The sequence below is a fragment of the Tachysurus vachellii genome, chromosome 26, assembly GCF_030014155.1.
Source record: "Tachysurus vachellii isolate PV-2020 chromosome 26, HZAU_Pvac_v1, whole genome shotgun sequence".
Classification (NCBI taxonomy): domain Eukaryota; kingdom Metazoa; phylum Chordata; class Actinopteri; order Siluriformes; family Bagridae; genus Tachysurus; species Tachysurus vachellii.
Window position 1 is genome coordinate 11,854,666 of NC_083485.1, and position 22,184 is coordinate 11,876,849.

The 22,184-nt window shown below is 38.8% G+C and overlaps 1 protein-coding gene across 2 annotated transcripts in view; it reads right to left on the bottom strand.

Annotated features, from left to right (window-relative positions):
- Positions 1–22,184, bottom strand: part of flrt1a (fibronectin leucine rich transmembrane protein 1a) — a 58,368-nt gene that overhangs the window by 9,191 nt on the left and 26,993 nt on the right. Inside the window, exon 2 of one of the 2 annotated variants that reach the window (XM_060863649.1) lies at positions 9,617–10,246. The gene's annotated coding sequence lies outside the window, so the exon portion shown is untranslated. Of the gene's footprint in view, positions 1–9,616; positions 10,250–22,184 lie in introns of both variants that reach the window. The other variant, XM_060863648.1, reaches the window with a different exon arrangement.

Consider the following 22,184-nt stretch of genomic DNA (forward strand, 5'->3'; position numbering starts at 1 on the left):
AGTGCACTCTGAGTAACATTAGTTTGTGATCTACAGTGACATAAAAATGATGTTTCCAAAAAACCCATTTAGTTCAAGTTCTCTGTAGCTGCTTTGCTGATTACAGAATTATCATTTATTCATTCATTTCTCGCTGTAATGTTAGTTGGTCGTCGGTTTGGGGATTTGATCGAATGCTCCTTTCAGCCACTTGAGAAGGTTCAGATTGTTTACTCACTTACTCACAGGCTAAACTGATGTCCCAGGGAATCAACAGCTGTGATTTCTTTCTAACGGTATTGATGTTGGTCGCATTCTGCAGCACAAGGGAGACTTTCCTACATCTGCATTTCCTTATACAGAGCTTATTAAACAGTGAAGCTCACAGAATCGTCACCCTCACCGGACATGAGGCTGAGGTTCAGGGCTTAAAAACACCTCTCACCGGATGAGGGTAACATTGGGCAATGACAAGGAGCAGTTCATTAAGCAGACATGTGGGTGCACCTCATAAAACCTCTCACTATTATATTGGAGATAAGTGAAGATTGTCTTCTTGTGCACACACTGTCTTACAGTTTGGTTTTGGTACGATCTCACCCCATGTTATGACTACACACAGACACACTAACACACACAGACACACACAGACACACACACAGAAAGACAGTCAAACATACAGACACATACACTCACACAGACACACACACAGAAAGACAGTCAAACACACAGACACTCACATATACACAGACACACACACAGTAACAGTCACGCACATACACACAGACACACTAACACACACAGACACACACACAGTAACAGTCATGCACATACACACAGACACACTAACACACAGACACACACACAGTAACAGTCATGCACATACACACAGACACACTAACACACAGATAAAGAAAGTCAAACACACAGACACGCACATACACACAGACACACAGACACACTAACACACAGACACACTAACACACTAACACACAGACACACTAACACACACAGACACACACAGAAAGAACGTTAAACACAGACACGCACATACACACAGACCCACAGAACACGTACAAAGCACAAAGAAAGAAAGAAAGAAAGAAAGAAATAAGAGAAGAGGGATTTACAGGTGTGCCTGTGTGTGTGTGCCTGTGAGTTGTCCTACATGATTATTGCTGTACATGAACTAGCAGATGTATGTCCTACCTATCCTGTAAATGACACACACACACACACACGTAAATTAGCTTCAGTGGCTGAGGAGCTACACAGTTAAACACAAAAACTAATAAGTAACAGCCAAACTTGCAGGCAAAAGCTTATATAACTATATTAATGTATACTATAACTATAGTACTAAATATATTATAATGACTAATCTAGTGAATAAAAAAGCGGTACCACTTCATTTTAAGGAACGGATATTAGGGAGTATTTAAGGGTTTTGTTCTTTGTTTAATAAAAACCCGACTTTAAATGGTTGTATCCGCTACGAATTAGAATTTAATTGTAAACACTCGTATTGGTTCCTAATCTGTGATATTTTCTGTAGAAATGATTATTAAATGCATTATTAGTTGTGATCAATTATTAAATGCCCTCATTATGCAAGCTGCACATGAATTATTCAGCTTAGTTCATATCTACACTATATTGAGTTACACCTGGAGGTTCTGGTGGTTTCAAGGGATTTCTGAAGGCACTGGAAGAGCAATACAAGCCCCATAATATAGCATTCAAATACATAGTAATATTCATTCTTTCAAATTAAAATTCAAACGCTGTTTCGTTAATGTCCTGGAGTGTTATTATTCAGATGCGACGAGAGATGACAGATTTGAGAGACACTTGTTCTTTCAGCTTTGGTGGACTTGACTTTCAAGCATTTTTTGTTTTGCTTCTATAAATACAGGACATAGGGGCTTATTCATAGGGGCTTATTCATTTTAGATACTAATTAATGACGATTAAAACTCTTAATAATAAATAAACATCATGATGTACACGTCACTGTACAATGTGCTGCCTAGAGTCTAATATGTATAAAATAGGTGTCATACACCAACAAAAGGAGAATTTTAAATTATTGCTCACTTATTTGCACTGAAATGCTTGAGGGTACTGTGTGCTTCGAGGGTTTCTCTGGGTTCTCATGTTACCTCACACAGTCCAAAGATATTGCATAGTAGGCTGATTGACATCTCTAAAAAAAAATGACTAGAATGTGTGTGTGTGTGTGTGTGTGAGAGAGAGAGAGAAAGAGAGTGTATGTGAGTGTGTGTTTGTTTGTGTGTGTGTGTGTGTGAGAGAGAGAGAGTGTGTGAGAGTGTGTGTTTGTTTGTGAGTGTGTGTGTGTGTTTGTTTGTGTGTGTGGGGGTGAGGGAGAGAGAGAGTGTGTGTGAGTGTGTGTTTGTTTGTGTGTGTGGGGGTGAGAGAGAGTGTGTGTGAGTGTGTGTTTGTTTGTGTGTGTGTGTGTGTGAGTGAGATTATGCCCTATGATGAGCTATAAACCCCCCACTTTATGCCCCAGGGTCAGACTCCAGGTTCCTTGTGACCCTGTGTAAGAGAAGCGCTACTGAAAACAGACAGAAAAAAACTAGCAAGTGAAAATGAACCTATTGAACAAAGAATAAAATAGTGAGCTTTTGCCGATGAAGCAAAAGCTCCTGTGATGATGCAACATTCTGGTGAATATAAAGCTGAAACCTCCAGCTTTAGTTCTTGAGTGACGCAGTAGGCTGGGAGTATTAGACATGCTGTCAGTCAATCCAGCTCATTACAATATTATTACACCTCCACTCCGCTACACTGTGATTTTTATGCCTGGCTTCTTTGTGTTAGCATTGTGATCGCAAAAATAGCGGCCCATCATATCAGATACTTTAAAACCTGCACTTGAGCAGTTTTCTAATCATGTTGCTTTAACTTTTACTTGCCTTGTTTATCTTTACCTTTACTCACATATTATGTAGTTTATACTGTAGAGCCATGCTAGGAATCTAGCGTGCTAGCATCTAGTGTGCTAGTGCGCACGATAAGGAATGAGGAAAATGTCATCCGGCGTACTTATTTCATTGTCGAATAACAGCACGTTTTAAACGATTTTATTATTAGCTATAGGTTTTATACATCTAAATGATAGATTTTAAAAATAATTAGATCAAAATAAGACATCGCACTGAACGCAAAGGTTACGTACTACTGTATGTTCTAGCATTGTGGTAGTTTGAAATTATTAGAAATACCTGTGGTTTGTTATAAGGGCTTTTCACGCTGCGGTGTGAACCCCAATTTTAACCGCAAGTTAAAGAACATTTCGCACTTAAGAGTCGTAATTAAGAGGTTGTGACGGATTTGGAAACTCTGCTTTGAAGCTCAGTTAGTGGTGCTTTTGCAACGTTAACCCCACATTGTGGTGCCAAACACGTACAGTGTGAAACTATGCAGTGTTTAAATGTTACAGCTAGACGCTTCTTACTGAATCCTGGGTTTAAGAATTAATTGTTAACCCTGGATAAAGTATAAGCAGTGTGAAACGTCTAACATGATATCCCAGGATTCTCGAGTTTACACTGACCCATGTTTAACTATATCCAAGTCCGATATAGTGTTGTTAGTGCACCTGGAAGCCTTTAGTCTCCTAGTATAACGTCCAGCTAACATCCTAGCTACTGTATTTTCGAGCATTAGTGCTATAACGTGCTTTATAGTGCAGGTACTGTGCTACCTTTAGAGGCTAAAGCATTTGCAGAATTTTATAGTGTGCTAGGGGATTTTAACGAGCTACTGTTCTTTATGCAGTGCAGCGCAGTGAAAGGGTGACGGCTTTATTTGTACCAGTGTGTTAAAATGTATTATTGTGATCTGCTAATCTTTTTTTTATTGAGCCTCTGTGTTGGATTTTCTGAAACGGATTCAGGGATGCAAGCCTCACTTGCTTGCTAACATCTTGTATTCAATTTATGATTTTTTTTTTCTTTCACTTCTGTAAAATGTAAATCGTCAACTCTGTGAGTGTGAGTATGTATGTATTCCCATATGTAGAGGCAAAAAAAAACTTTCAAGCTGTGTGTACGTGTGTGTGTGCGTGTGTGTGTGTATGTTGCTTAGGCTGTGTGGGTGCTTAGTATGTCTGAGTGTTGCATTTGTATGCAATCCATCATCTTTGGTTAGATAAAAAGATGGCAGTGTGTTTAAATTCAAATTGAACAACCTCTATCTCTCCCTTCATCTCGGTCTGCCTCTCTCTCTCTTCCTCGCGCTCTCTCTTTTTCTCATCCGTTATAGACCATATCTGAACGTGCTCTGAATAAGAAACAAGGCGGCTGATTGAGTCGCAATTTCTCTCTGCTGCTTTCATGCAAACCCTTCTGTTTCATCATGCCCCTTTTTTTCAGGCTGTCTTTTTCCTTCTCTTTCTCTCTCTCTCTCTCTCTCCCACACACTCATACCCACACATGCACAAACACACACTCATAATCTAGCTCTTCCTCCTGTCCATAAGCCCCTTTCCTTTCCCCTTCCTCTAAATTCATTTGCCTTTGATTCTCTCATTTCATCTTTCTCTCTTTTATTTTGCTGCCTCTTTCCTTTTTTCATGAGTGAAAAAAATCCTTTTCTCATTTCTTCTTCTCTGTCTTCTTCCACTCCACTCCTTTAATCCTTTCTTGTTCTGCCCTTTTTTCTTACAGCTGCTGAAAATCCTCGCCCACACAAAAACAATCCAGCGACGCCCTTCTTCCCGTGTATGGCTGTAATCGAATTGCTATAACACCAGGTCTCGTTCGGCGTCATCCTCTGACATGTATGTTCCTGTTCCACACCCAACCGTCTCATCATGTCACCATCAGCAGCTTTATAATGGGTGCTCTTTTGGACAGAAAATAGCTTTTGTTGCTGGATTATCGCTGGCTTGCCTGAGAAATTAAGGTTGCTGTTGTATTTGCGGAATGGTTAGTTTTATTTAAAATCTGTGCGTCTTCTGCTAGTCAGAGAGCTCAGAAATTATTTCCTCCTCATTGTTTTATATTATGGTATTAAAAATACTATGGTACACAACGTGGCCTACAGTACAAACATGGCTGCCATGGACTCGAACTCCAAGCAACTGGACACCACTGGTGTTTATTTATGACTCATATATTCAGTCACTTGACATCCGTGAGATTACCGAAGCTTGTCTTCATTCTCAATGTTGACACTATTTATTGATTTATAGACTATAATTAAGTATATTCTCTGTTCTCAACTACGACTGTACCCTAGCATGTTTAAAACCTGTCCGGTGTGACTCGTGAATGTTTTTGACCCTGTTATTTTCCTAACTTACAGTATCTAAGATTTTCTTATTGATCTTGGTTTCTTATGCTGCATTTATTTTTGACGATCTCAAGAAAACCGCCTACATTTCCATCCGACTTCCAAGATTTTGCGCCCGTGACACCCGTTCTCTTGCACGCGGCTAATCATTATCAAATAATGTCTTACTTGTAAGCTAAAACGGCTAGGCAATAGCGTGATGCTAAAAGCTAAAAAAATGTAGTTGTGTGAATAAATGTCAAATAAATTAACAATATCCCTGGATAAACAACACATGGGTTCATTAATTGCCTCTCAGTCCACTGTATGACCACAGTACATAGCGTTATCATAAGAAAACCGTCAGCTTCCTACGCAATAAGCGGTGATATGAAATTAACTGATGAAACAACTCTAAATGTAGACTGAGAATAAAATGCATAAAATATTTAAAAGTCTTACTGGATAACCACTAGTATTAAATGCTGTAGTCTAACACTACATCATTAAGAATCATCTATAATCTGAGTCATTTTCATACTTGAGTGGACGTTAGTCCCATGACATACATGTAATTACATGAATTACAGCCTAATGTCGGTGACTATTTAGGATTAATTATCGGAGAGTAGATAGATAATCACAACTAAAGAATTGGGCGACACCAGGGCCCGTATTTATAAAGAGTCTAAGAATGATCTCAGAAAGCTCCTAATTTAGCTGAAACATTTCTAACTAGGAATCTTAGCATAAGAGTGATCCAGGACCACTGTGAACAAGGATACAACAACTTTTACCTCAGAGAGGAGGCGGGGCTTAAACCTGTTACTAGGTATGACACGTTCTATTGAAGACTGTGATTGGTTGTCTAATAAAAAAGGATCAATTTTAAAATCTGGTCTATTATAATCCTTCACATTGTCTCTATATTAAGATATTTGAGGGTATACTGTGGTAGAGATTACTTTCGTGAACAATCATATTAGAGACACGCTGGATGTTATAAGGGGGGCACGGTGGCTTAGTGGTTAGCTTAGTGGTTAGCACGTTCGCCTCACACCTCCAGGGTCGGGGTTCGATTCCCGCCTCCGCCTTGTGTGTGTGGAGTTTGCATGTTCTCCCCGTGCGTCAGGGGTTTCCTCCGGGTACTCCGGTTTCCTCCCCTGGTCCAAAGACATGCATGATAGGTTGATTGGCATTTCTGGAAAATTGTCCCTAGTGTGTGATTGCGTGAGTGAATGAGAGTGTGTGTGTGTGTGCCCTGTGATGGGTTGGCATCTCCGTCCAGGGTGTATCCTGCCTTGATGCCCGATGACGCCTGAGGTAGGCACAGGCTCCCCGTGACCCGAGGTAGTTCGGATAAGCGGTAGAAAATGAATGAATGAATGAATGGATGTTATAAATCTAAAAAAAATGTCATGTAATTGATATAACTTCTGTCGCTATCTCTAATCTGATCGGTCACAAAAATAATCCCTACCCGATCGAATCTGTATCATCAGATTAACTCACAATCATTATTAAATTTTGTATACAACACATTTCTTCTCCCTCTTCAACTCTTCAAGACTTTTTGACCTCACGATCCTACTTAATAGTTAAGATGCTTTGTGAATAACTTTTTATGTTTACTACGATTGTCTCCTTCATTTTAAGGGAAAACGCCCGCGTTTCTACGAATTTTCTTAGAATTACATCGCTAGGAGTAACTCTTTGCACTAAGAATATGAAAGCACAGAATTTTAATGGTTGAACATAACAACTTTACATTTTAGACACTTATTAACAAGCACCGGGGGCATGAAATGGGTTTGATGTCACCATTTACTTTGAAGATATAAACATTTCTGTGAAAAAAAAACTAACCTTTTTCCCCTATAAATATATCGCCCCTAGTAAGGTAAAACAAAGGTAAAACAAAAATGCTTATAAAAAACTAGTACTTCTTGAAGCCCTGAGAGTCTACTTTCATATGAGCTTCATATTAACCACCACTGTGCAGTGAGACATGAGACATTAGACATTATAAAACAGACAAATCCAATCATTATTATGTAATTAATATGTAAAATTCCATACAAACCAAGCCATAGGAAAAGTTAGGATCATCTAAAAGTCAAAGTCTGAAAACTCTACTACACGTTCGGGTCTGATTAGCAAAGCGATGTTACTTCCTTGTATATTAAGTATGTGTTTTATGGCTATTTTGGTGTCTGTAAAAATATATTATTTATTAAACTTGATTTTTCTCAACAATATGAACATGTACGTACATGTTGCTCACATATTATTGAAACACATTGGGGTATAATGAGGCTTTTGCCATTAATCTGCTATAATTAACTGAAATAAGAAGACGACAGGGCATGTCAAAACATCTCCCAGCTCAGACTCTTAAGGGTTAAATCCCGATGGTTCACCAGTTTGGCGATAAACACAAACCCAGGATTGCTATTCATATCCTGTCTGAGTGTGTGTTGATTTTTCGTTGTATAATCCTAATTGTGAGTAGGCGGAGTTTCTATGGCACTGGAAAGGGAAGTGAAATCCACTCACAATACAAATAAACTTTAAATAAACTTCATTTTATGTTTAATTCTATTTCACGCTGCTGCATGACTTGCTCTAGCTTGGCCTTGTTAGCACAAGTCTGCTTTAATGGGCGGTGTGCAAATATCAGAATAATTTAATGCTTTGAGAAAATAAGCAAAAGTAAACTTTTACTTAATGGCTGCCCAAATACAGCTTAGTACGCTTGTACTTTAATATTTAGTGAAAATACAGAGGAGCTTCAGCATGAAGCGCAAACATTACATGACGTTAAACACTCACGAGCGACCGTGCGTTTTGAGGACCGAATCTCAAACGTCTTCCTTACGCTAATAATGAGTGCACACGGTAGGGTGCTCGACTACCTTGCTTTATATTTTATACAGCTTTCAAACCAAGTAAATAGGAAGCTTTTAGAGATTTGCGCCGACTTTATTTCGGATCACGAGGATGAAATCTGATAAGAAAACATGGGTAAATAAATCAGAAAGATAATATGCAGGTTAAAACCACTACATTAGAGAAATTTTGGCAGACACTTTATCACAATACTAAAGATTTGTTTGCCAGAAAAGAAGTGTTTCCAGTCAGAAACATTCATCTATGCTATTCCCAGCTCCATCCTTACGTCACTGTTACTGCTCATGTTGTTCCACGGAGAGAATGGCCACCAAATTCAGGACATCATGGGTAATTAATCATGGTTTTGTACAGTTTGCTTGGTGGTGTAGAGACAGCACAGTGGATTATGGGTAATTTGCGAAGGTGGAAAGTATCTACATGTACTTTCGTTATAGTACTTGAGCACATGTTTTAATGTACCCATTTATTTTCGAGTATATTTTACTATAAATAAATGATGTTATATTTTCTTGCTATATTTATTTTTGATCACCATTATATAATGTGTGTGTGTGCGTGTGTGTGTGTGTGTGTGTGTGTGTGTGTAAAATTACTTTAGACTGTAGAGCAAAAGACATTATGTGCTAATTTTAATCATTTAACTAAATAAAACAGCGCAGATTCTTGTCAAGACTCTAGATTTCAAACGTTCGCTCAGCAGCATCCGAGTGCAATGCCGAAACTGATGAGGCTCACTGATCATGTATCCACGTTTTTTTAAATACTTCACAGGAAACAAAGTGATAACGATGTGAGCCAAAAAACCTGTAAAGATATCATTTCAGAGGTTAAAGAAATTTCTACAGCTAGCTAAGTGAGTTAGTCTAGCTATCCTAAAATCCCTTTATGCCCTTTATTAAACTTAAGATGTCACTCTGATGTTCAGTAGTGACAGTCTGTTTTGTTAGATACAGTACTGTATATCAAAGTGCTGCTACAGGCTATAGGTAATGCTGAGGATAATGCCTAAGGGGCATCTTGTGCTAGAGAGCTAAGTGTGTAGCTAGAAATATGTACGGATTAACATGAGCTAATGAACTTATCAAGCTATTTAAAAAACAACCGGATTGAGTCATTTAGCAAGCTAGCCACCATTTTCCTTTTGAGTACTGATATGCGGTCTCTTCGCAGCGGTTTTATCAACTGTGACTATTTATTTATTTATTTATTTATTTATTTTTACTAAATGACTCATTAAATCTTAACTCAGGAATCTTAAAGACACGCTTCCGTCAATATCAATCAAACATGCTAATTTAATATAAGCGGCTAATGATTATTCGATCAACCCTATAATCAGGTTATTTCTTTGCAAACCAGGTGAAACACGTGTATATTAGAAGTGATAATAAAGATAGAGTCGTAAAGATAGAAAAAACTTTACCTTTGATTGTGACAATCGTGAAGCTGCTTCTCTCTGGGTAAAGCCTGAGCACCACTTCACCAACTTAAAAGATCAGCATCCAAACTGAAGTGTTTGTGTCCTTCTCCATGTATGTTCTGGATTTTTCCCCACAGTCTGAGGTTTGAAGAACACTTCTTTATTTGAGAGAGAGAGAGAGAGCTATTTGTGTTTTTTAGTCCTAAAAAACACCAGACTGGAGGTCAAGGGCGTAATGAACATCCCAAACTGAACAAAGACGACGTGGAACAAACAAAATGGAGGTCAGATTCATTTTTTTTTTTCTTTTACTAAGATAATCCTTTAGGTGATCAGATCATCACCTTTGCTCTGGAACTTTCTTACTGAGCAAGGCCTTGCTCCGCATAACCCCGATAATAGTTATGCATCATGGACTAAACGCTTCTTGTTTTTGCTCACCATGCGCGAGCTTTTTCCGCCATCCCTGGTGTGTCGTAACTTTTCTTAATGCTGCCGTTTGTTTTTGCATTGAGGAAAGGAAATGCTCTTGGACATCACCGGTAATTCAATTGAAATCCCTTGTGCTCGCCAGTGATGGTCAGAGAGACGAAGGGACCATTGATCTTGGTTTAGACCGGTAGTGTCCTTGTTCTGCTGAGAAAACAAATAAAGGCTTTTATTAGAGATAAAGTGATATTACCTGATGTAAAAAAAAAAAAAAGCACAAGGCTTTAACAGTGATTTCTGTGTTTAAAACTTGGGCCTGAATCTTGGGTTGATTTCTGCGTAACTGCATAGACATTAACGATTAATTTGGCTCTATGCAAGACATTTGTGTTCTGTAAAGCTGCTTTGAGACAATGTCCATTGTTAAAAGTGCTATACAAATAAAACTGAATTGAATTGATGGGGTTCTGGTAGCACAAGTCACTAAGGCTCTGGGTTTATGATCGGAACGTCGGGGTTCAAGCTTGTCCCGCCAATGTCAGGCCCCTAATCAAGGCCCTTAACCATCTCTGCTCCAGGGGTCCTGTATCATGTTTGACCCTGCGCTCTGACCCAAACTTCCTAAGCTGTGATATGTGAAGAAAAGCATTTCACTGAGCAGTATTGTACATTATTTTTGACAGAAATGAAGGCTTCTTCTTGACTAACGCCAATAATAACAAAATGTCCAAAAATCATGACTGAAATTATCCAACAATATTATAATCAGAAGACTTAAAAGAATCCCAATGAGCTGTAAGATTTAACGATAAAATCAAAGTAGAGAGAAGGGGATGTAGTGCTGTAGGTATATAATAAAAAAATAAATAATACGTAATAAAGATGTGTTTGGATCTTCACACGTTTTTTTAAATAATGTTTAAAAAAAAAAAAAAGTGCTATCTTGTTGTAATGAATTTTGCAAAAGTGTAAAACCAGGACATTAATTTCAGTCGTCTCACAGTTTCAATTGTATATCTATTTGCAGGACAATCTGTTTATAACAATGTTTATATTTTCTGGTTGTCACCGAAAAAAGGTCTCTCACACAACACGCTAAGCTGTTGACTGGCTGACGCTCGCGTGGTGTGTGAATATGAATGTTTGAATGTTTAACGTTAACGTCGTCTGAACTGTGTACTAAACGTGTAGCACCTTCCCCTGAATAACTCAACAGCAATCTTCACTTCAGCTACGAACAGAAGGAACGGGACCTGGAGATGTTGACAGGGATTAGCCCGAAAAAAATGAAAGTGACGAAAAGAGTGTGTTGAAACAGCGCTGAAAAGCAGCGGCATTTTTAGCAACTTCCAACAGCTTCCTTTCGAACAAGCCAAAATAAATGAAACCCCTTAATCTAATTACTTTCACTGAGATTTGAATGAGATCTGTCAAAATACTAACAAGTCTTAAAAATGTCTAGAAATATTTTTGTAGGATCCAGCTGTTTTTGTTGTTTTGTTGCATTAGCGCTTGAAAGCTTTTCCGAACTGAAAAGACGCCACAGAAATTTTGGATTGCTCATAAACGTCGCTGGTGAAGCTGAGAGCTGAGCGCTGAGGACAGTTCCAGGCTTTTTAAACTTGATCAGTTCATTTTATCCCTGAATGCTTTTATAGATCTCTGAACCTTCTTCGCAAATAAGTGCCAGTTTACGGGTTACATTAACGTCTCGTCGGTTACACGTGCGCTGTATGTTCCTGATTTTAGTTTGGAACGAAAAAACGGAGTGAAAAGTTAAAAATCATGCAGAATTTTTCATCTAAAAAGCTCTTACAAAAACATAAGGTCAGGGAATTGGGTATGTCACAATGGTTTTTTACTTAGATATGTTTAGATCTTATTTTAAAAAAGGTTTCTCAAGGTATTTATAGTTTTCAGCCCATTTTTTATCTTATACAATGGATTATCTGTAAGATGATGGGAAATGAAGTTCAGGACCCTCTGCCTGCTCCCATGACAACATGGACCAATAAGAAAATCTGACTGTTTGGAGCAGCTTTTATTATTTTAAAAGAAAAAGGTTTTCTTTGGGTTGCCAGGGTTAGACGTAGGCTAGACCTATCGTTAAGCTGTAAAACTATCATGAATTAGCCACTTTGACAATTAGGTCAGTGTAAAGGCTTCATGAGGATGACAGATAAAAGTCTGTGAATATATAGCATATATGTGGCTGATGACATGATAGTGAGACTGTGAAGGGGATTTGGGACAAATAAATTACTGCCTCCGCTGACAGCACAAATGAAAGCAAATAACAGATCGAGATGTCCTCTGATTCACACACACACACACACACACACACACACACACACACACACACACACACACACACACACATACACACACACACATATGACCATTGCAAAGGTTAATGTATGAGCTTAGCAGCTAAAGCAGTTTGTCAGCTAGTTCTCAGTACAAACACTGCAAAATGTACCAAATGTGCTGCCAGATCCAGACAGTGTTAAATGAGCGGTTTGGCAATAAATCAGATTTAGACAATGCCCCCTCTACTCCAAATATAGACAGTCAAACAAGACATTTGGGCTCTGGTTTGTTTTGCTAGTTTTGCACTGGAGGAAGGAGGCTAACGTAGCTAAGACGGAAAGGGCAGAAAAGGCACACATGAAAAGTGATTCTTTTTCTTTTTTTCTTTTTCTTACTTTTTTGTGACTTATTACTGTATTTATGTATTTATTTTATAGATCGTTCGTTTGTTTGCTTATTTAAAAAAAAATTGACAAAATTCTTTATTTCTGTTATTTTTCCACAGATGAATTAGAGTATTTATTTTCACACAGTTGTATATAACCACATACGAAATATGATGGTTTTCCATAAGTCTGTAAGTGCATTAAATAGTTTATTTTACAGAATATTCTCGGAAAATTGCACATAAATATGAATATTTTTACTCAGTACTATGCATACAGTGGTTCTGTACTTTTTTTAAATGTAAAAATGTTTAGTTTGAAGATATTAATAATACTTTTAAAGGCAACACTAAATAAATGACCAGTCCTTTTTTCATTAGCCTTCTTCCACATTAGAAATATTGCCAAGCTGAGAAACATCCTGTCTGTATCTGATGCGGAAAAGCTAGTGCATGCATTCATGACCTCTAGACTGGACTATTGTAATGCATTACTAGGTGGATGTCCTGCATCTTTAATAAATAGGCTACAGTTAGTCCAAAATGCAGAGTTCTCACTAGGACAAGAAATATGATCATATAACCCCAATTTTATCATCTCTACATTGGCTACCTATTAAGTTTAGAATTGATTACAAACTGCTGCTACTGACGTACAAGGCTCTTAATGGTTTAGCTCCCATGTATCTAACTAGTCTTCTAACACGCTACAATCCTTCACACTCTCTGAGATCACATAACTCTGGACTTCTAGTAGTTCCCAGAATATCTAAGTCTATTAAAGGTGGTAGAGCGTTTTCTTATTTAGCTCCCAAACTTTGGAATAGTCTTCCTGATAGTGTTCGGGGCTCACTTTCAAATGTAGATTAAAAACTCATCTCTTTGGTCAGGCGTACAAATAATACATCCCATAATATTGTGCTCTATTACATCAGACTTGCAAATATTATGAACAGGAGCTACGTTAATCCCTCTCCACTGCTTCTCTCTTTCCACCCGTCCCGAGAAATCCAGAAATTGTACCAGCTCCGATCGTCTTCTGTGCGATGAAGATTTTGGACCTCCACTGAGGATCCTGAGACATCTAGAGATCTACCAGCTCCAATTAGACTCTACGATACTAAAGAGTAGACACCAACTCCATGTGGTCCAAAGACAACAATCTCCTCATCAATATAACATCTAATCAGACTGTATATTTATAAATCACACCCTCCGGTGTCACCCATATGAGGATGAGGTTCCCCTTTAAGTCTGGCTCCTCTCAAGGTTTCTTCCTTTACCATCTAATGGAGTTTTTTCCTCCCCGCAGTCACCTGAGTCACCTCAGACTTGCTCATTGGGGATAAAAACAAACACATTTAAATAGATCTAACATTAATCTGTATTATATTATTCTTATAACAACCTTTTGTTCTATGTTTATGTTCTGTAAAGCCGCTTTGAGACAATGTCAATTGTAAACAACGCTATACAAATACACGTGAATTGAAAAAAACTTGAATTGAATAATTTTTTAATGGTATTTGGTATTATTTTGTATCTCAAACATATCTCAGTGTTTGAAGTTGAACAGTTAGGAGTTGACTAATTGTTTGGGGTTTTTTTTTTGTATTTGAGGTGCATTATTACTAGATGCTATTCATAAATAAACAAACAAATAAATAAACAAATTAAAAAAAAAAACAAATAAATAAACAAATAGATAAATGAATAGTCTTTTAGGAAGTTCTAAAATTATAGATCAGCGATAAACACAGACTTTTTCAAAAAGGTGTGAAAGCCACGTTGTCCCTTTATTCCGGATATATTTTTTAAATTACACCGTTGAGGTTTCACATTATTTCGCTATTAAACATCACTAATGATCCTTGTAATAATATAAATGGAATATAAAGTATAAAAGCCTGTTTTTTTATTTCATGACTGCAAAAAAAAAATGAATGTTCACTATTTAAATGATTGTGGGATAAACGCCACGAAGCACTTAAATTCTAACTGTATTAATGGACGGTGTATAAACCTCGGGCAGGAACACGTTGTGTCTCTAAATGAAAGAACACGCAGGTTTAAAGTGACAGAGAAATGGATTGAGATTGTCAGAAAGACAGCGAGAGAGATTTAACCGAGCCGTCCTGCACTTTTACAACTGTTCTGTATTCGTACGCTCGTCACGTTACCGTATGGAAAATGCGACTTATCCGTAAATCCGTCCCCCCTTTTTGCATTTGAGAGCGTTCCCGACTCATCCTGTTCATCGCACGCAGCTCTTTCCTAATAAATCCTCCGTCCGCAGCAGCCCGGGTCTGAGCACTAATGGAATTTGAATTGTGTTGGCTTGGGAACGATGGGCAGAATTTACAGATTAGTTTTTTAACACGTACAAAACCCAGAATGTCTTCTACAAACTGCCGTGTCTGGAGAGTGAGGGGGGGGGGGAAATAAACATATGCTTCCATCCAAATTTGATCTGATCTACAAATCCACTGTACTTCAAGGAGCGCGGTGTGTGTGTGTGTGTGTGTGTGTTTGGATTTCGAGGAAAATGATTGTGTATTTATGCACCTTATTTGCTTAATCTGTGCATGTCAGAGTGCTTAATGCGCGCGCGCGCGCGCGTGTGTGTGTGTGTGCGTGTGTGTGAGGCTGCTTAAGTATTCAGCACACAGCAGCACCTTATTTTTTTCCTCACAATTCATCATTTGACAGAGAGAAAGAGAGGGAAGGGGAGGTCGTGAACTCATTGGAGAATAAGTTGGAAGCTAGCATTACTGTCAGGATGAGGAAGGCTTCCATTAATTTGACGTTGAACCAATTCACTAGTGAGGGCCTTGGCAAAAATGTGTGTGTACATGTGTGTGTGTGAGTGTGAACGTTTGTATGTTTGGGGGAGAGAAATGCAAACAGCGTGACACAATGATGAATGCTATTCCGTGAGCGTAGCTTTAACATTAATGGCTGTGTGTTAATGTTTGCGAGGGAAACGTGTGTGTACGGCGAACAGCTGCTCTCAGAACAGACTCGACGTGCGCCACGAATGTGAAGATGCATCAGTTTTATGGCTGTGTGTTTATTAGCTTACTCCATTATTAAAATAATTTCTCTCGTGCAGCAGCTTTAGCAGATCTCATTTCCCTGCTCCGGTGCAGATATATGAGACTCTGAGAGCAGAACTTTAATAATCACTATTGCAAAAAAAAATAATAATAATGTTATTGTGTATATAGTGAGTTTCCGCCGGACAGTGTGGTGCAGAAACAAATCCGACATTTTTATTGCTCTTCCTGTTCCCAAGTGAGTCGTTCATATGGGGAAATAAGAAATAGCGCATGAGCACTCTGATTGGTCAAACGCAATTGTCACGATTTCCTCACGAGTCCTATTATTTTATAAAAAAGAAAGGGAGAACAGAAAAACTAGGACAGCGTCTCAAACTGCATACCGCTGTGGAATAGGTCGTTGCTTTCTTGGAGTATTATTTAGGATTTAGCTAACAATATGATAGATAGCTACCAATGTAGAATGTTCTGTTTAGTCACTGCTTTATACCCGTTTACATCCGTTCCACTGGCAGCTGAAAGATAAGTCAGACCTTGAAGGTCCTCCATGGTTGATCCTCTTAGTTAACTGTATCATCGATGCGGGAGATGATGTCCGTGAGCGCTACCTCCGTGAAGACTGTTAGCTGATGACTCAAGTACTCAAAACTACATTGTGTCATAATAAACTTTCTCTTCAATGCTCTGTGTGAGACTGTCAGCAGCAGGGGATTATTATTATTATATAATTATATATTATTTATAGGGGGAAGGGGGGCACGGTGGCTTAGTGGTTAGCACGTTCGCCTCACACCTGCAGGGTCCGGGTTCGGTTCCCGCCTCCACCTTGTGTGTGTGGAGTTTGCATGTTCTCCCCGTGCCTCGGGGGTTTCCTCCGGGTACTCCGGTTTCCTCCCTCAGTCCAAAGACATGCATGGTAGGTTGATTGGCTTCTCTGGAAAATTGTCCCTAGTGTGTGATTGCATGAGTGAATGAGAGTGTGTGTGTGCCCTGCGATGGGTTGGCACTCCGTCCAGGGTGTATCCTGCCTTGATGCCCGATGACGCCTGAGATAGGCACAGGCTCCCCGTGACCCGAGGTAGTTCGGATAAGCGGTAGAAGATGAATGAATGAATGAATTAATTTATAGGGGGAGCACGGTGGCTTAGTGGTTAACACGTTTGCCTCACACCTCCAGGGTTGGGGGTTCGATTCCCGCCTCCGCCTTGTGTGTGTGTGGAGTTTGCATGTTCTCCCCGTGCCTCGGGGGTTTCCTCCGGGTACTCCGGTTTCCTCCCCCGGTCCAAAGACATGCATGGTAGGTTGATTGGCATCTCTGGAAAATTGTCCCTAGTGTGTGATTGCGTGAGTGAATGAGAGTGTGTGTGTGCCCTGTGATGGGTTGGCACTCCGTCCAGGGTGTATCCTGCCTTGATGCCCGATGACGCCTGAGACAGGCTCCCCGTGACCCGAGGTAGTTCGGATAAGCGGTAGAAGATGAATAATGAATATATATATATATATATATATATATATATATATATATATATATATATATGTAAAATATTATTATATTATTTATATATAATAATAATATATATAAAATATAATATACATATAATATATACACTTAAGAATATATATACTGTATCTATATCATACTCTATACAAATAGAGCAGTGTTGAAGGTTAGCTTGGCCTCATACAACGTAAACAAGTAAAAGTTTGATACGTTTTCACAGCTTTCACGATCGAACCAGAGCCTCAATATATATATAACGGATAGAAGGTGCTGCAAATAAATGATTGGTTTTGACCGGATTAGTCAAAAGCTTTTCTTCTTTTTCTATAACAGCATCTCTGACAGCATAATCACAATCCAAACGTAATTCAAATCACAGGTTCGCATTAATGCGCTTGTTCTAATACCTTACTGTTTCTATAGCAACAGCTGTTGTTATCCAGCAAGTCTTCAGAACAATATGACAAGCTGCAGCGTTTTTGTTTTTTGTTTGTTTGTTTTTTCTCATTTCTTTAGTTTTTGCTTTAATAACTTTAAAAGAGTGAAGAAAAGACAGTGGTGAGAAAGTGAGTATTTATAGCTGCTATAATGTTATAAGTGCAACCAGGAAGTGATTTGCTTCAGCGAGATTTCACATCATTCTTTTGTGAAAAAAAAAAAGTATGTGTTGAATAAAAAACTTCAATAATCTTTTGGAGTATAGGGTTTCATTTCTTAATCACTCCCAGTTGGAAATAAAAAGATTTAAATTTTCAGTCTTATGTTTGGAAGAAAATGTTTCGCTCTTATTTTTATTTATTTATTTTTTATTTATTTTTAATAACTTTTGTGTGTATAGATTTGGGAAATAATTATTTGTCAGTTTTGTCAAGTAGCTAATGGTGTATAATCTAATGGATACACAATGTATGGACACACACACACACACACACACACACACAGACACACACACCGGCTCACACTCACAGAGACACAGTATGATGTGACCAGACTCCTAACTGAGGCAGTATAATAGCCAGTCAGTGAGAGAGAGAGAGAGAGAGAGAGAGAGAGAGAGAGTTATAACATGACATGAAGTAGTAAGGGCGACTTAACCAGGAGCACCTCCACCTCGTTTCCTCTGCGTGTAAGCGAGAGAGAGAGAGAGATATATATGAGGAGAAAAAGGTAAAGAGGGAATGAGAGAGATAGAGCGAATGCTGGCTCTCTCTCAGTTCTCTCGGCGACTGAACGATCCTAATAAAGCTTTTAACTCGGATAATTAAGAGTCACCCATATGCAGAGCTCGATGCTCGATTTACCACTGCTCATTCTCTTCTTTCAATCCCCCTCTCCCTCCTTCTTTCCACCTCCCCCTTTCTTCTTAATCTGATTCTGAATCATTGACTGTGACCCTTTCTCTCCTCCCTGCTGGATAAATCCCTCGCTCCAGCCCAAGCCTTTTTGGCTCTGCCCTTTAAGACTGTGCCATTTTTTGCACCATTCATACATTCATACAATTGCTGTTGTTTCCCCTCTCTCCTTCCTTTATCTCTCTCTCTTCTTTCTCTCTCTCTCTCTTCCCATTATTGTCTCTATCTACATTTTATTCTCTCCCTCCTTATCTCTATTTGTCTCTCACTCCCTGTACCTTTCTCTTTTTCCTTTTATCTCTCCCACTCCTTGTCACTCTCCTATTTCCTCCTCGGTCTCTCACCCTTCCTCAATCTTTTACTCATTCTCTCTCTCTCTCTCTCTCTCTCTCTCTCTTTCTTGTTATTTCTTCCTCTCCTTCCTTCTCTTGCTCTTTTCCCTTTTCTATTCCTATCCCTTATTCTCTCTCTCTCTCTCTCTCTCTCTCTCTCTCTATCACTTTTCTATCCTCTCCCCCTTCCCTTTTTTCTCTCCCACTCCATGTCACTCTCCTATTTCTTCATCGATCTTTCTCCCTCCCTGTCTCTCTCTTTTTCTCCTGTCTCTCTCCTTCCTTCTCTCTCCCTTCTTCTCTGTCTTCCTTTCCTTCCTCCCCCGTCTCTCATTTTCCATCTCTAAATTCCCCCTCCCCCCCCCCCTCCACAGCTGTTTAGAAGTGCAGGATGAGATGAGCGGTGACGTTCCGTATTCAGCGGAGAGGAGAAGAGTAGAAAAGCCGGTTCAAGGACGGCGTGGGGAGAGAATGAAAAGAAGGAGGACGAGATGAGGTGCTGCTTTTTCATAATGGCACGGTATCAGTCGAGGGAGCGCAAGAACAAAGAACATGACGGAGGATGAAGCGAGGAGAGCCGAGAACATCGTTGAAGGAAGGAGGGTTCGACTGAAGAGTTATGAGAAAATATGATTAAATAATGAATTAATTACGGACGTATAAATCACGACTACGATACGTGTATAAATATACATACAACCGTCCGTCTTCTCTTCCTCTGCATACATATTCAATGAGGTTAATCTAACACTTCTATTAGAGATAGAATCCTTAAAACTACGGTACAGCGACTGAATTTCGAACTGCATCGATGCACAAATTCAGATTTTTATCAGGCTTATGCAGAAATTTTTAGATTATGCAAATGAGTTAAAGGATCCATCAATATAAAGCTCTAATTCTACAGACACAGCTACAAGGTTTTAGCTCCCAAATATTACTAATGAGTCAAAACAAGAAACTGCTTCAGATTCATTTTTATTTCCATTTCACTTCCTCAAATTAGAATCTGTATCCCACAGCGCTGCTGAATTCATGAAGCTGATTTGAATTAACGAGCTAATCTTACTGCTATCTTGTTTGGCAGCAAGTCAAATTCATCTAAGCCTTAGACTTAATTCTAAAACGATTCATCTCCAAGGAGATGCTTAGGTACTGTACATTTACGGAAGGAGTCTCCGGTGTCAGTAGGGTGTGTTCACGTGTGCTTAGTTTTGTCAATCTAGATAAATTCAGTGTGATTGCTGTTTCTGTTTACATGTACATTGGAATCGAATATTCGAATAAGATTCGAATATTCGTTCACATTTGCATTGCATAGATTCTGAAGCGTCTTTCATCACGTTCACATCGCTGCGCTGTGAAAGCTATTTTTGACTGATATTTAAAAATCCAGATTCAAGCGTTTACATTGGACTTTCATTCAGATCATAATTAATCAGATCAACTGAGGTGAGGTGTTTATGTGTTATGGGATTTCTCTCGGATTGAGCTATCAGATCAGTTCCAAACAGATTATTTAGTTAAATGCAAACACTCTGAGTGTTTTCTTCCACTGGAAAAGTCTTCACTCGGTTATCACAGTCGTTCCTATTACAGCTCACGCCCTCATGTTTTATTCCTTTCTTAACATTCTGTCACACAGTTAACCTGCATTCATGCTAGTGCTGGCGCTTGCAGTTTGTCTCTTCCGGGCGTAATAAATCTGCATCATTGCTGCTTGTAGATGTGCTCTGTTCTGTTTTTGTTGTTGTTTTCTTCTGATACGAGACAGTAGTATCCAAAATATATATCATCTACATTATATTTAATACATAATGAGTCTAAACAAGAAACATGCGTCTCAGAAACTGGTTCGAATTCACTTTTACTTCCAGAAATTTGACTGATTGATGTTGCTTTTAAAATGTTAAAATGCATTGTCTTATCATAAAGAGAGACCGTTTTTATTTACATATTTAAGCGCCAAATGGGGTTGAAAAAGAAACTAAATACAGGTAGAAACAGAAGGTTTGCTATAGATAGATGTTTGGATTTGCCACAAAAAAAAGATGCATGGATAAAGATTTTTAAGTCATTAATAATGCCTTGAGCAAGGCCCTTAACCCTTTCTGCTTCACGATGAAACATAGCTAATTTCCCGTAGCCAGACCCTCAGACTGATGGCAGAGTGTCAGGACCTTTGCTTGGAAATTCTCTGTCGGAACATTAGGGGGCGTTTCGGCAGCGTGTTTTTTGTGTCACGTGTCCCGTAAATACTCACCAGTTCGTAATGGACTCATTATTAGGTCTGTATATTTCCTCTGTGTTGTATGTAGCTTTGCAGAGTCCTCGTCCTTTTATGTAACGTTTTGCAGGTTCCTGTGCTTGTGAATTTATGTTCCCTGCCTGTTTCTTTTGTTAATACTAAAAGAGTTATTTTTAACTTGTTATCCCTGCCTTTGGGTCTGCTTTTATCCCTGCCATTTCTGACACCGAGACTATATCATGGCTGTCTCCAATCTCCTAAACTGGGAAATCAATGAAGAAAGAATTTGGTTGTGCTGTCGTTGGGCTTTTCTATGAATACGTGATGGTCAGGTATCCACAAACCTTTGGCCTTACAGTACACTAAGCCACACCATATTATACATTACGTTATTAACGATCAAATTCTCTTTTAAAATTATTTCAACGTTGTTCCGTTACAGCTTCCTCTCGGGCTCTTAGATGACAGGATGACTGGTTAGGGTTTGGCTAAAGCTACTAATAGAACTATAAAGAATAACCGAAGTGCTTTGTAATACAAACGTAATACATGTGTCGCAAAGCTGTTTGAAATCTAGCAAGTGACTGATGCAACTGTTACAAGCTGCCACACACGGTCTTTAGGATGATGATACGATCCGGATAATATACTGCAGTACGGTGACGCTGTTGAATGACTAACTAACCTGGATTATGATACGCTGAATTATGGACTGAGAAAACATTTCGGTGAATAAAATGATTTTAAGTGAAGTGTAAATCTATATGTACAACATAAAGACTGTGAACAAATTGGCACACATATACAGTACAGGCTCTGTGTTTGTGACTGTAACCGTCATCTGCCACCACACCGCATTTCATTTCATTTAATTTCATTTCATTTCATTGCATCCTGATTCCTATATACAACATGTGTCTACTATATAGTATAGAATGGAACTGTATTGTAGATC